Source organism: Vidua chalybeata, chromosome 3 (genome assembly GCF_026979565.1).
Source record: "Vidua chalybeata isolate OUT-0048 chromosome 3, bVidCha1 merged haplotype, whole genome shotgun sequence".
NCBI classification, from domain to species: Eukaryota; Metazoa; Chordata; class Aves; order Passeriformes; family Viduidae; genus Vidua; species Vidua chalybeata.
Genome location: NC_071532.1, coordinates 44,945,271 through 44,960,374, shown reverse-complemented (window position 1 = coordinate 44,960,374; position 15,104 = coordinate 44,945,271). Strand labels below are relative to the sequence as shown.

General features: G+C 35.8%; 1 protein-coding gene across 1 annotated transcript in view; it reads right to left on the bottom strand.

Annotated features, from left to right (window-relative positions):
- The window catches only part of RYR2 (ryanodine receptor 2), a 386,078-nt gene that overhangs the window by 230,950 nt on the left and 140,024 nt on the right, over positions 1-15,104 (bottom strand). The window lies entirely within an intron of this gene.

Genomic DNA, 15,104 nt, shown 5'->3' with positions numbered 1-15,104 from the left:
GCACACACAGATACCCAACTAACAAAGTCAGTAATAGGAACAAAATGTCAAAATTTCATGGGTATTTTTATCGAATGTATTCTATTTTATTATCCATACATTTGATATCTAACAAAGATTTGATTGCCTGTTACACATAAGCTGATAATCGCATAACCCACAAAATCACAGCAATATTAGCTTGCCTTTACTTTGGCTGTATTTGTCTGTCTAGCACGTTTTTTGTTAAATTCTCACTTGTAGCTGAACAGGAGAAAGGTAGGTTCTAAAAAAATTTAATCACTTTTGTGAAAAATAGAGGAGCGGGTTTTTAGATATTTTTTTTTCCAAGAGAATTAAAGCAATTCCTTTTAATTAGTATTACTTTGTGCATTAGAAGAATGCAAGCAAGTCTGTGGTTTGTTGCTTAAATGTAAAAAACATTTACAGCATTTTCCACTTAAGGGTTTCTGGGAGGCAATCATAATGAAACCATTCTTTTGGAGACAAAGCCAAAAGATGAAACAGAAAACTACAGAAAAGGATAGAAAACAAGGCTGGCTCTATGAAACTGCCTTCCACTTTGTAGTTTGTCTTCCAGGACATGTACATACCTGTAAGTTCATTTCCTATTTTAACAGCTCATTTCATAACTACAAACTCAGCATTTATCTTTATGCCAAAAACTGCACAGCAAGCAGCTGTTGGATGATGATTGCCTACTGAAACAATCTTTGATTTTTAAAATGATCCATTCAATTTCTAGCAGAAAACTTTAAATTGTCCACATTAAAAAAAAAAATTAAAATTTAACAATTGAACTTCCATGGCAAAAATGCAACATCCAAGATGAGATCTGACACTGAAGTTTTACCAAATTTATTGTAATATTGCAATCAGAAGACTCTGCAAGTAAGACTACTTGAAATCCACAATGCTGACTAATTCAACCCATAATGCCCACAAATTTTTGCACAAATGTATGAATGGCATTATAATGCAAGGCAGTTGCTAACAACCACATTAATTATCATAAGTCTTATTTTCTTTATGTTTAAAATTTCCAATTTTCAGAGTAATTTCCAAGTTGAACAACACATTCCTCAAATAAAACTAGGCTGAACAAAAATACATTTGTTTTCAAAGAATAACTTATCCATTGAAATTCTACAAGCTATGCTATTCAGCAGTGTCAATTATATTAACAGAAATTCTTCACATTTTATTCCTCAAGAATGTGGGGTATACAAAAATACTTAAAAGTCTTCAGAACTGGCAAACACTAAAGATAATAATTTCAGATTTAAAAAAACACAGGACTGACAAATTCACACTGCTTGTGAAAACATCATGTAAACTGCCCATCTCTAATGCAATATTTCTGCAGCTGGAATACAAGATTAATTTGGAGTCATCTCATTACCCAAAAGTCATTTCTAAAGAAAAGACAATTTATAACAGAACAACAAGAATTAGAGCTGAATAAATAAGCATTCAAAAAATATAGACAGATTTCAAATTCAATACATTGGAAGACCAGGCAATGACAGAGTATTAAGATCTGAGCTTTTTAATTTGATGTAAAGAGTGCTACCATAAAGCAAAATCAAAAATAGTAAGCTAAAATTTGGAAATGTATTTTCCATGTTTTCTTAATAGAAAAAGGATTAAAATGCCAAAAAGCACTCAAAACCTACAACCTAAAAGCTATGTAGTAAAATGTGCAAAGATAGAACAAAAAAAATGACCCATTTTACCATGAATACCAACGCAATATGGAGTAAGATATGTTATACCTGACTCAACCATCCCTTTGTATCAGTACAACTTTGCACATACAGGGCTGTCACAGGCCCAGACATCTAATTAATCACCTCACAGACCAAAAGACTCACACAACAGCACCTGCACCGCTGTGCCTATGGCTGCACTGCTGCACTCCTGGACACATATGAGAAGCTGCAGGAAATTAATCATGGTCACATGAATACATGTTTTAAAACCATTTCTCCTTTTGGCAGCCTTACAATGAGACCTTTTAGAGGCTGGTGAATAACCTTGTGGCATCCATGATTCTGAGTCAGCCATTGCCCTTCCATTCTTCTTATACTAACAGCCTTATTTCTACTAGACAACAACATCCCTTAGACCAATGAGAACTCCACTGCAAGCAAATTCTGATTTTTTTTAACTGAATTTTCTTCACAGGTCTGCACAATCTTCAAATGTGTGAGAAAAGAGGAAAAAGCTCTGATCTTCAGGGAGGTACCAGAGAGAGAACCATATGAAAGCATTAGAAGTATTTAAACAAGACAGTTATTTCAATGTTTTGCATCTGTAAAGAAAAAGCTTCTGTAATGTTATTATTAAGAAATAAAATGCTTAAGAAAGCCTGACAGCAATTGCATTTAACACATGACTATTTAAGCAAGTCTAGTCACCCACAAAATCAATTTAAAAATACTGAATGTGTCACACAGGAACTGATTCACACTCTAGAAACACTCATAAAAAATAACATAGCAAGTTTTTAAGAAGAATGTAAAGGCTTTTCCTGCTTCCTTCCATGAGAGGTCCATATTATTAAAATGGAGTTACTGACATGTGCTATATGGAAAATGACAGTACAACGACTAAAGTGTAAGAAAAAATAGCTTGCTAGACTTCAAAAATAACTTTTTAAAAAATCAAATGAAACCATAAACTACATCAGTAAATCCTTCCAAAATTCAGTCCATATAAATTAATGTTATGGTATAGCATGATTTAATCACAATCAACTGTACAGCCTTGTATTTCCTCTGTGCCCCAGATCCAACCCTAACAGACTAGATGGAACTTATGACCAATTGCTTTTAATGGATTTCTAAAGAAATACTACACAAATACTACACAAATACTACACAACTGCTTTCATGACACTGAATATGGTAAAGTGGCACTACAATAAAAGAAGCAACATGCTCCCTATTTTTCTTCGCAAGTGTTTTTCAAGGCAACTACTGTAAGACAGCATTAAAAGTTTCAAATATGACTATTTGTGGTTGTTTCATGTGTACATTGGAGTAAAACAATGTCCTATAAAGCTCTGACTACTCACACTTCATTAAAATGGAACACATTGACAATGACCATCTTGAACTTAGATGCTGGAGACAGCAGCATGTTAAACATATGACACCAATACTTCCATAAAAACACTTGCAAATATGAATACAAAAGGCATCATGTTCACCATCACAAGGATGTTCCAAGTTTCATGAAGTTCAGGAGCTTATACTGTTAGAAAATTACAAAGTTTAGAATATTTCTATTTCTAAATCTAGACACTTAGACAAAATGCATAACCAGAAGTATAGAATTAAATACAGAATAGCCTACAGTTACCTGGTTTGAACCCTTTTAAATGTAAACCTACCACCACTACAGAAATAAACCAAGCAGGATATTGCACCCACCATAATGGAAATGCTAAAGAATTATATTTACATAAAAAAGGAAATGTTCTTCCAGTGACAAAATTTTTTCCAAGTCCCTTCCCCAGGACCCACATTGCAGTTGTCAATTTTTTCATTCAAGAGAATTTATTACATTCTGAAATTCTGGGTTTGATCCATTAGAAAGAAATCAAATAGGAAACTCAGGTCTGACCACGTTTACTGGCATGAAAAAAAGCAACTACTATGTATTCTGAGTAAAAGTGTATTTAGGCCCTGGTGTTCCCTGTCTGAAACAACCTGTGTCAAGATTAGGGATGCAAGGCTGTTGACATCAATGTCTTTATCAAGATGCTGAAGAAAGCTTTTAAAATCAGCAGACTAATGTAAGTATTCATTCTGAGCTAGTTACTGTGAAAAAAAAAACAGTGACTGCACAAAAAACATGTGCTTTGTTTATATAAAATTCTTTGCAACTTCCTTCATTTAAGCAAATTAAAGCTTTCTATTTAAGCAACATGCAAGACAAAACAAAAATCATTGAAAGGATGTGGAATAAATTTAAATCTTGGAAATTTTGAATCCTTACTTAGAAGAAGGAAAACCCCATGATGGCAGAATTAGTCATAAAGTGAAAGGAATAAGGAAATTAATAAAGGGACCTGGGAGGAATAGGAGGGAAGGATGTCCATCTTCCATGATTCTACATCTCACCATGATTCTACACATAAATATTTGCACAACACTACAACCATTTCTGTAGAGGAGATGATTCTCAAAATATTTCCATAGCAATGTAATATCTACTCATCTATTGATTTCTTTATTAATGTGCCATTTCTTAATCTGTTGTAGACCAAAGTTGATGGAGGTCAGTATTCATCTAAAACCAGCAATGCTGCAGTCCTACAAGCTGCCTAGAATAGAAGGCCACAACAGGTATATTCAACAAGACCTCTTGCTCTCCACAAGTACATACTGTCTAAACTCTTCACACTGAAATTCAGATGACTAATGAGAGCTTCTTTCTGATACCGAGCAACAGCCAGATGGAAAATACAGGAAGGCTTGTTCTCTTAATACTACTATGATCAATTACATGAAAAGCTGGAAATGAAAAGCTAAAAAAAAAAAAAAAAAAAAAAAAAAGTCTTTATATGGTGGGTTGACCTTGCTAGATACCAGGTGTCCCCCAAATTGCTCCATCACTCCCTCATCTCAACTAGACAGGGGAGAAAAATAAGATGGGAAACAGGGGGGATAAGGCAATTTACTAAAGCAGAAGTGAGAGGTCATACATGCATAAAAGTAAAGGAAAAAAAACAAAACATTTTATTTGCTACTCCCCATCATCAGGAAATGTATGATCACTTCCCCAGAAGCAGGGCTTCAGCATGCATCATGGTTGCTCCAGAAGGCACATGCTGTAAATAACAACTACCTCCACTTTCTCCTTTTCGTAGTTTTATATATGAGCTGACATTATATGATATGGAATATTCCTTTGGTAAATTTGGGTCTGGTGTCCTAGGTGTGTCCTATCCCAAGATCTTTCCCACATCAGCCCACAGATGAGAGGTGGAATGTTGGAATGTTGAGTGCTGATGCTGTACCAGTACTGCTCAGCAATAGCCTCAACACTGGTGTGTTATCAACACCAATACAAAGCACAGCACTGTGAGGGCTGCTGCAGGGAAAACAAGCTCCATCTCAGCCAGACCTAATACACTTGATGACAAAACACTCACTCAGATTAATGTATCTTAAGGCAACTAAATAGCCTTAAGATAGAAAAAAGGCCCTTTTGTTCAGTAATTCAGCCCACCTAAAATCTAAGCATTCAGCTTGTGGTTACACAGAGAGCTTAGGATATCCATGGCTCTAAGTTTGGCATTTCAGTTTTGTGAGATGAATGCCAAGTGGAGTCCAGAAAACCCAAACAGTGGTGAAAACAGAGTGTGTGGAAACAGGCTGAATCACTGCAGAACTTGTGAAGTAACCCTGGAACAGAGCTAGAAGGCTTGCAAGACAAGATTAGTCAGGCAAAACTAAACAATTGATGCTTGGAATACTAACACTGGGAAATTAAATCTTCAGCAACATCAGAGAACTTGAAAATGCTGCAAGCAGTGAAGACTACAAAGCTACAGAGAATAAGCCAAGAAGTTTTACATCTTCTTCTTGCTCATAGAAGTATACATTTTTATTTTAAAATCTTGATACAAAACAGACAGAACTTCCTTTCCAAAGTTATGGCATCCAGGCCCAGAACCCTTGAATTCTTTTATGGAAGAAAACAACAATGTGAATTCAAACAGTCTAAAACCCCTTTCTTTGTCTCACTGTAGCCTACACACCATGTTAGATGAGAACAACAAACAGGAGGTTGAATCTCTCAAGACATTATATATGCTATACATATTCATGTCTTTATACTTTACTCCTAAACAACTATAGACTTTCTGTGAAATTCAGTATCACACAGCAAATGCTGCAAAAATTCAGCCATAGATCTTAGTGTGATTGATGACTACTGGTACCTACTCCCAGATAATGATGGCCACTGTGATTAAAAAAAAAAAAAAAAAAAAAAAAAAAAAAAAAAAAGCAAGAAAAAAAAGCAAGAAAAAAGTAACAAAACAAACTTTTTATTAACTTGATCCGAATTTGTGCCAGGCCAAAAAACCCCAAAAAACTAGAAAAAAGGCTTCAGCTAAACCATAGATTTCGTAAAGATGGCTTGAATTTAAAGCTGCTGTTCTGTATAAATATCACATAAAAATCTGAATTTGAATAAATCAGCTGGCCAAAAAATCCCCATAAGCATGCCTTATTGAGTTGAGAACACAGAAATATTTTACTACCTACATTAAAAAGGTTGGAATAATTAGAAATTATGACAAATATTTGTGCCAGCACCATGCTAAATTGTTCCAATTTTGATAATATTGACCTGTTGGAAGGCAGAATTAGAAACACTTCAAATATACTTCATTATTAATACTTCTGACACTACATTTATGTTATCACTTTCCTAGCAATGGGAAATTTCGCAACAATGAATAGCAGACACAGCAGTAAAAATTAATCAAAAGTAAATAATATTGATTGTCTCCTTCCAGATTTATATGTGAAAGAAACATTTATATTTATGGCTGAGGCAATACTTCCATTACAAATGCCTACTTTCGAGCATTTCCAGTGTTTTGGAAAAGAAATTGCCCAGGAAGATAAAATTTATTGATTTCTCCTTTAGCCTAGTAAGGATTTCTCTTCCCCCATTCTCCTCCTCTTAATCTGCATAGGACATAGAAGAAATAATAAAAATCTTCCTGGTTATTTTAGAGTTAAATGACTGGAGGAGGGAGGCATTCTTCACAGGTTAAGGATCGTGACTAAGCTTTTTCTGTTGTTGTATGGTACAAGGAATGTGAATCATCCCTGTCACTCAAGAAAGAAACTCACAGAAAAAGAATAAGACAGACAGCTGAGTGGGAAGGAAAGATGGATCAGCAGAGGAATAATGCTAAGAAAACTCCTCTGACATCATTAAATCCAGCCCTTAAAATAGAACTGCTTATCTAGCTGAGAATTGCTCACTTGTGGAGAGTGACAGTGAAGCAAGACCATACCATAGAAAACTAAACTCTTTGGGGATGAAAATCAGTAAAGAAATCAATTTTGAATTGGGAATAGACTGGTAATTAAAGTAGAAAATGGATAAGCAACACATTTTGGAGAAAACTGCAGGTAATTGTTTAATGTCAGTTATTCAAAATGCTTGCAGGTTCAAGTGCTTTGTCATATTCTTAATGAGACAAAAAAAACCAAAAAAACAAAAAGAAAACAAAAAAAAAAAAAAAAAAAAACCCAAGCAAGAAGCCCCAAGAAACAGAGCTCCAGCAAATGCCAGTGACAGCCCCATCCCAAAGTCTACCCAACCAACCTACAGGTGAGACACAAAATCATCAGAACAGCATTCTTGTGACAGAAGAAACCATGTGCTGTCCCTGCTTTCCAAAATGTTTTACTGTAACTTCTGTTATTTATTCATTGTCTCAAGATTTTGTATTTACCATGTAACGCTACACTCTCACTGAAAGGCTTAGTATGAAGTAAAAATTAGAGAAACCAGACAGAAGTCCTTTCTCCACAGTCTGCCTTTGGTCCTTCACAATCATAACCCCAAAACAAACTAGAGTCACTGTGGTTTCTAAATTCAATTTTTTAAAAATTCTGTATGTTTTATGTTCAAGAAGGTAAGTTTGATGTTGTTGTTAAAAATTAATAAATAGAATTAATTAAATTGCAGGAATACATAGGAAGTATAACCAAACTTAATTTCCTTAACTTCATCATAAATTTCTGTAGATCTATGAGAAGGGGAAAAAAAAGAGAAAATGTGAAATGAAGATTTGCTTTCAGGTGCATAAAAATGGGATTTGCTTCCCCTGAAAAAGTGAGTGGGATACACTCACTAGAAACCACATTTAAAAGGAACATTTATCATTGCAATTAACATAATTATAGCTCGTGCTAGAAAGCAAAACAGTTATTCTGAACAAGGCTTTATCCTTTTGTTGTTGTTGTTGCAATAGTTTTCTCAGATTTTTCTTCACTTGAAATAATATAGTGCATGAAACACCTATTACTTAAAGATTAAACACAGTACAGGTAAAACAAGAGCCATGCCTGATCCTCTTAAACAACTTGTTCTGATGAGTTTCTAACAAGTACAATGTGACTTGTTAAATCCTGTACTCAAAGTGCAGTGCTGAAGAGCAAAACTACTAGTGTAGCAATATTTTGTATGTAAATGTAAAATAAATTAAGAAAAAATTTAAATATTAGTAAGACTTCATGCAGTGATTTAAAAAAAATCAAGTGCCACATGGCTGATGATAGAAAATCATGGAAATTTTTAGGTTAATTTTCATGAAGGTTGCTCAAGAATAAAAGGAGAGTCATGTGCTACATGCAGTGATTTGCTTTTCTTTGTCAGAGATTTATGGCCACCTTTCCCCTTTTGACCTCATCAGTTCATGCTTTGATATCACAAATGTTCAAACTGAGGACTGAAGTCTGTCTCTATCCCAAATGAAAAGATACTTTAACTGGAGAGCTTCCAAGCAAGGCTGGCTGCTTTCATTTCGTATGTGCTTTTTTAAAGAGAAGTATCTCAAAGATGTGCAAGATGTACAAGTTCTCAAAGATGTACAAGATGTTCTAGCTAAAAGAAAAAAAAAAACTATAATCTAATAATCTTAAAATGTTCAAAGACTTCTTGCTTTCTCTTCTTTTAGGGGTATTTAGTTGTTATCAGTATAGCTTTGTAGTTGTCACTGAAATTTTGCTGCTTTTACTGGGTGGCTCCAGAAACTAACCAGGAATCTTTGCTGAGCTTTCTACAGTGGGATGAGTGTAAATTCATTACTACATAAACAATTTATGTAGATGATTAATTCAAATTAATCCTTTCCTATTAGTGAAAGTCTGTATTTGTCAATACAGACTTTCACTTGCCAACCTGCTGTCAGTTTATCCAGGACATTATATCTATCAAAAGACCTCAGTCTCTTCTAGCAGTCATTCATATACAAAATTTTATTCTGAGGATTACACAACCCCATTGTTTTTTCCCATATTAAAGGTACAGTAAACAACAGCCCTGTAAAACCTTCTGGTTTTCTTTTTGATAATTTATTTAAATGCCTGATTGTAATCTTTTAACTAACTTCAAATTAAAGTGAATAGTTTATATCTTCCATTGATTACTAAAATGATACAGCAGCTTCTTGTGCTGGATTCTTTGAAAGACTAGATTTAACAATTCATTCTCTTCAGTTGATGTGTTAAATGAACTATAGCAAATGAGAGAGAAACAATTGTCATCTATTTGGGTCAGTCATATCATGTGCTTTAGAGCTACTTTGGTTCCTTAGTAATTTTTAAGATAATTTACACGATTCTTAGAGCTAGAATGTGCTGTGAATAAACCCCTCAAGAAAACCTGAAAGACAGCAGTGGGTGAGGGAAGTTTGAACATGTATCTATCTGTCTATCTATTTATCTGTGTATCTATCTATGTATCTATCGCTTTAAAAAACAGCAAATGTTATTGCAAATACTTAAACATACGTTATGCCCACAAATGCAAAGTGAATGACTTCGTCAAAGTTCAGGCCAAGCCTGAGAAGTTACATATCATGACCTGGGAGGGCCACAGCTGCAAGCAAATGGCCAGCACAGAGGGTTCTGGACACTCCTGTCATACTGCTCTGCAAGAACATTCTCCAAAGTTTTTAGACCAAATCTCTTCTTAGCTAAATGAGAATGCTTACTTTGAAAAACATTAACTCTCAGCTTGGAAAGAAACAAAAAGGAGAGAAAGAAAAAAAAAGCAGCAGAAAATATGTACTTTATGTATGCAATAGGCTGTTACACAAGAAATTTCTTCAACTCATTCTCTGCAGAGGGCAGAACTTCCTGCTCCTTAACACTTGTTCTCTGTGTCTCAGGACAATTGTGCACATGAGTTTCTGGACTAACATTAGCAATTCAGAATGCATATATGAAAATTAAACAGATAGAACACACATATAATTTCTTAAAGTCATTCTAACTTCCTGTCCTGATTTTGTCTGAGACAGAGTTAATTTTCTTCCCAGTGGCTGGCAAAGTGCTGTGTTTTGAATTTACGATGAGAACAGTGTCAGTATTACATATATTCTAGCTATTTCTAATCAGTGCTTATACTAAGTCAAGGACTTTTCAGGTTCTTTTATCACCCTGCCAGGAAGTAGGCTGGAGGGCACAAGAAGCTGGGAGGAAATGTAGCCAGAACAGCCAACCCAAATTGGCTAAAGGGATATTCCACATGATATAGTCATGCTTTGTATACAAAATGGGGAGAAAGCTGGCCTGGGGCCACTGCTCAGGCATCAGTTGGTGAGTGCTGAGCAATTGCATTGTGCATCACTTGCTTTGAGTATTCTAATTCTTTTTTCATTATGATTATTATTATTTTGGTTTTTGTCCTATTAAGCTGTCCTTTTTTCAACCACAAACTTTACCTTTTTTCCTCTCAATTCTTGCCCTCATCCTGTTGGTGGCTGGGGAGCCGGTGAGCTAGCAGTGCGGAGTTTAACTGACTGCAGATTTAAGCCCCATCAATCCTTTCTGGAGCCCAAAATGAAGCACAAAGGGTTGAGATAACAATGCTCTGACCAGAGCATGCTATAAAAATTATTTATAAGCATTCATTTTATTAGTTTATTAGTCTCTGGTTACAATGTTGATTTATTTGCTCTCAGAGTTCATGGAAATGGAGAAACAGAGAATGTTTTGGGTATAATCAAAACATTCATAACCATTTAAAGGGTTAAGGGACCTTTAAAGATCATCTAGTCCAAACCCCCACAATGAGAAGTGACATCTTCAAATAGAACAGGTTGCTCAGATCTTCATCCAATCTCACCTTGAATGTTTCCAGGGATGGGGCACCCACCATCTCTTTGGGCAACCTGTTCCAGTATCTCACCACTCTCATCATAAAAACTTCTTTATATCTAATATAGAATGACCCCTTTTCAGATCAAAACTACCAAACCCATCCTATCACAACAGGCCTTGATAAAAAGGCCATCTTTCTTACAACTGCTGTACATGTTTTCAAAGTTGAATTATGTAATATCTTACTTGTGGTATGTGTTTCCTGCCATGCTGTTTATCACCGCTGGGGGCTGGATTAATGACATTATTTTGTTGTATTTTGTAACACTGCTTTAGGATAGGTTAAATTGAGGTGCATGAGACTAACCTGGAGTTTGTACGCAGCATTGCCACCACCTCTGTGTTCCAAGAACCATCTATTGGAAACTATTAATAATTACACCTTTTATCTTTACTTCAAGGAGAGCCAATCTATGGGGGAGATACTTTCCACCATCTTCCCCTTCTCCAGGCTAATTACAACAGTGCTTGAGAATTCTGAATATTCTCAGGATGTTCAAACCAGCATGTTCTTATTGCTAGGGCTCCTGAATGTGTTTCAGGTCTCATTTATGGTTAAAAAACTATTTAAGAATACCACCCACAGATTTGCACTGAGGCTGAATAGTGATGAGTGGCAGGGTATGTGGGATAGAATACACAGATGCTTAGGACAGTAATCACCTCCAAAATTTTGGAATTACACCTCTGAACAAGTGCAGAATCCTGAGAAACAAGTAAAAAATATTTGGAAAAAGTATTCTGTCATCCTAGCAATTCCAGAAAGACACAAATCACCTGCTTGGACCTGACTCAGGCCTACTGAGACCTATTTAACATTATTCAGTGCCCTCAAGGGGCAGAGAAGGTCTCTGGATCTGATGGCAATAGGATAGGCTCTGCAGCTACCCCAACCCTGGCAACAGGCACTGCAGCTGAAGCAAAGAACCAACACATGCCAGCATCAGTCTTCTCAGTACACAAAAAGAAATATTAGAAGCAAAAGTGAGGTCATTCAGTAAGGGATGAAAGAGCATCTTCTAAGAGAGAGCAGGAGGAAAAAGTGGACAAGGCAGACTATCCCAAAGCAGGGCCATCACAAGAACAGGAGGAGGAAGAGAGGCAGACACCAATAAGGGAGAAGAGCAAAAACTCACAAATGAGGTGCCAACCACTGGATCTCTTTCCCTGAGTGAGCTGTGAAAAGTGTGAAAGATTTCAGCTGCTGTCTAGTGTCTAGGTAAATCCATTGTCACCTTGCTGCTCCTATGTTGGGAAAATGGGAGCAGCAGCCCAGAATTAGAGGGTAAGGAAGTGAAACAGCTGGGATTCCTTTCTAGGTAATGAAGCATTGACAAAGGGGTTGGAAAAGGGGTACAAGTCCTTAGGTTCTGAAGGCAACTTCTGTCAGATGTGAAAGAAAGGTATACCTTCAAGAAAGATATGTCACCTAGGCAAGTGGACCACCACCAAGAAAGGTATCCAGTACCGGAGGAAATAAGCCATGCTGGAGGTGGATGAAATGGCTGGCCAACTCCAGTAACATGAAGAAAATCTTTTCTCCTTCATCATCTCAGCTGTGGAAAAACTGGTCCAGCAGCACAGAGATCCAGCTCCTCATCTGTATGGACCAGTATTAGGAGTAAACTTTCCTCTGCTCAAAAGAGAGGACACAGTGAGTACACACCACCCTGTGGTTTGACCTGAGTGACCACAAAGACAAGATGAGGAAATAAGCTGGAAAATCTGCCTCAGTTCTAGAGGCACAAATATGTGAGTTGCAAGGAAAAACAATCACAAATGGGGTTCTTCCAGGAAAATTGCTAGTCCAGTTTCCTGTGGGAAGTTCCCCAGAGCAGAACGGCTGATCTTATTCTTAATTGAAGGGACTTCTGATTCATACTTACAAGAAGTGAGTAGTCAAAACTATTGCTAGGACTACAAGGACCTTGTCCACAGAAAGATGGATGAAAGGGACAATTGGACTTTTCTGGACTTTACTGGACTATGTGGATCCAATGGTCTGGCTCATCAGACCACAGTAGTAAAAGACTCTAGTATACACCAACGTACAGCTGTAATACCTTCAATTCCCATTTGTATTTCTGGAGTGATAGGGAGATCCCAACAACTTACTATTCTGGAGGTCGAAGTGAGCCTGACTAGGAATGAGTGGCAAAAGCACTCCACTGTGATTGAGGTGAGGAGAGTGAGTATGCAATGAGTACAGTAAATCCTGTGCAAGTAAGACCAATGCAAATTTGATGACTAAATGCATTGAAATTACCACTTTTTCCTTCTCTTGTTAAAGAAATCAGTGCCCTCTAATTTTTAATGCTGTTTCCATAGTGTCCATTTTTTTCAGAAGTCGTCCTGAGAGGTAGGACTAGTAACTCAATGTAAGCAGCAACAGGATAATCATATTCCTCTGATTAAGTCTTCAGTTGCATATGCTATCTGACCTTTTGGGGACAAATACTTAATGTGAGTGCTTAGTATCAAACAAATATCCTCACGGAGGAACTAAACTGAGCACTCAGCAGCTGAAATACCTGACTGACTTGGAGCAGGACTTGAAAAAGGAAAAGTAATAAAAAAGCCTTTGCAGAATTTCAAATCATTATATTTGAGGAATATAATCCCCATCATTCTATTCATCCTCCTAATTACTTCTTCCTTCTCAAAATAAAGCAAAAAATTGACATTTAAAACCTACTGAAGGTTTATCTGAGTACACTTAGGATGTGTTTTTAATATAAATATTTACGGCTGTTTGAGGCCACTGTATTCCTTGGCTCCTTGGACAGCAACAGACAGCTTTCAGGTAGCTTATCACTTAGTATTCCAATTTATCATAATTTCACCTTAATTCTTGGGCTTTCTGGCTACATGCAAAGAGAAAAAAATTATTTCTATTTTATTTGGAAATTTTAATAGGAAAGTTGCCAAAAATCCTTTAATTTAGAGATAATCTCCTGACTACACCTTTCGTACAATTTTTGTAGCATTCCATTTGCTACTTAGAAATATTAGCTATTTACACTAACCCATCCAACAAGTATTGAAAACAAGTAAACTGAGACACTTTGCTGTAATTCACAGAAATTACTGTTACTACATAGAACATCGCTTGAAATTCTCAGATATATAATAGGGACTGAAGTAGAAACACCAAAGAAACCCTAGCACACATTTGGAAATGTCACTATTTGATTGAGATAAGTTTTAATCAATTTGCACACAGATTTCTTTTGAAATTAAAACATATACTTAGAAAATGTTTGTATTAGTTTTGTTTTTTTTTTTTTTTTTTTGCTGATGTGAATGAGACTTGGGCTGCAATTAGCATCCACTAAAATATACAACACACTAAGGGTGGAATTACAGATATGGTTGAAACTATCACTGTAGGTGTGACATTTTAAGCACCATTTCCATATCACTCCATTTTGATATGCCTGTTCACTTTAACATCATAGAGTATTATCTCTTATTTTCCTTCAAGATGTGTATTAGAACTGACTTCTCAGTATATAAAACTGAGTTAACACTGCTCATATTGTTCCCTACACTGAGTTACCTCTGCAGTCTGTGTTACTAAAATTTGAATGCAAATTCTTTATATTTGAGGACAAACATTTGTGCACAAATAATTAATTTTCCCACAGCAATATGAAAAATCAATCTATATTTAAGCAAATTAACTGTGAGCAAGAAATTATAAGAAAAAAATGTCCTTATATAATTCATTTAATGCTTGAAAATCATACTGATTATAAAGTACTGATGTGCAATTAATTACTTTAATAGAACTGAAGGTGTATTACTTGAATAATTTCCCTTGATGAAGCTTTGTTTTGTGGCTCACTCCAACCACCACAAGAACCCTAGGTTTTTTCCACTAGACAAACTCCATTTGTTATATTTATCCAGTTCACACTGTCAAAGTGAGAATTTATTCACTACTTCTCAGCTTAAAAGTCTCTGTAATGAAAGCAATTCTTTTGAAAAGTGTCTAAAGTGTGTTTTCTTACTCTGCAAGTTTCTTTTCTTCAGAGAAATTGAAAATTAGCTTCACTAGTGGCATAAAACTGAGATAACATAGTTACTACTTGAGCTGAAGAGAAAAAAATTTACCATTACCCTCAGTGGAAGATGTTTATCTGTCTCAAAAACTGAAGACAATCCTACAATGTT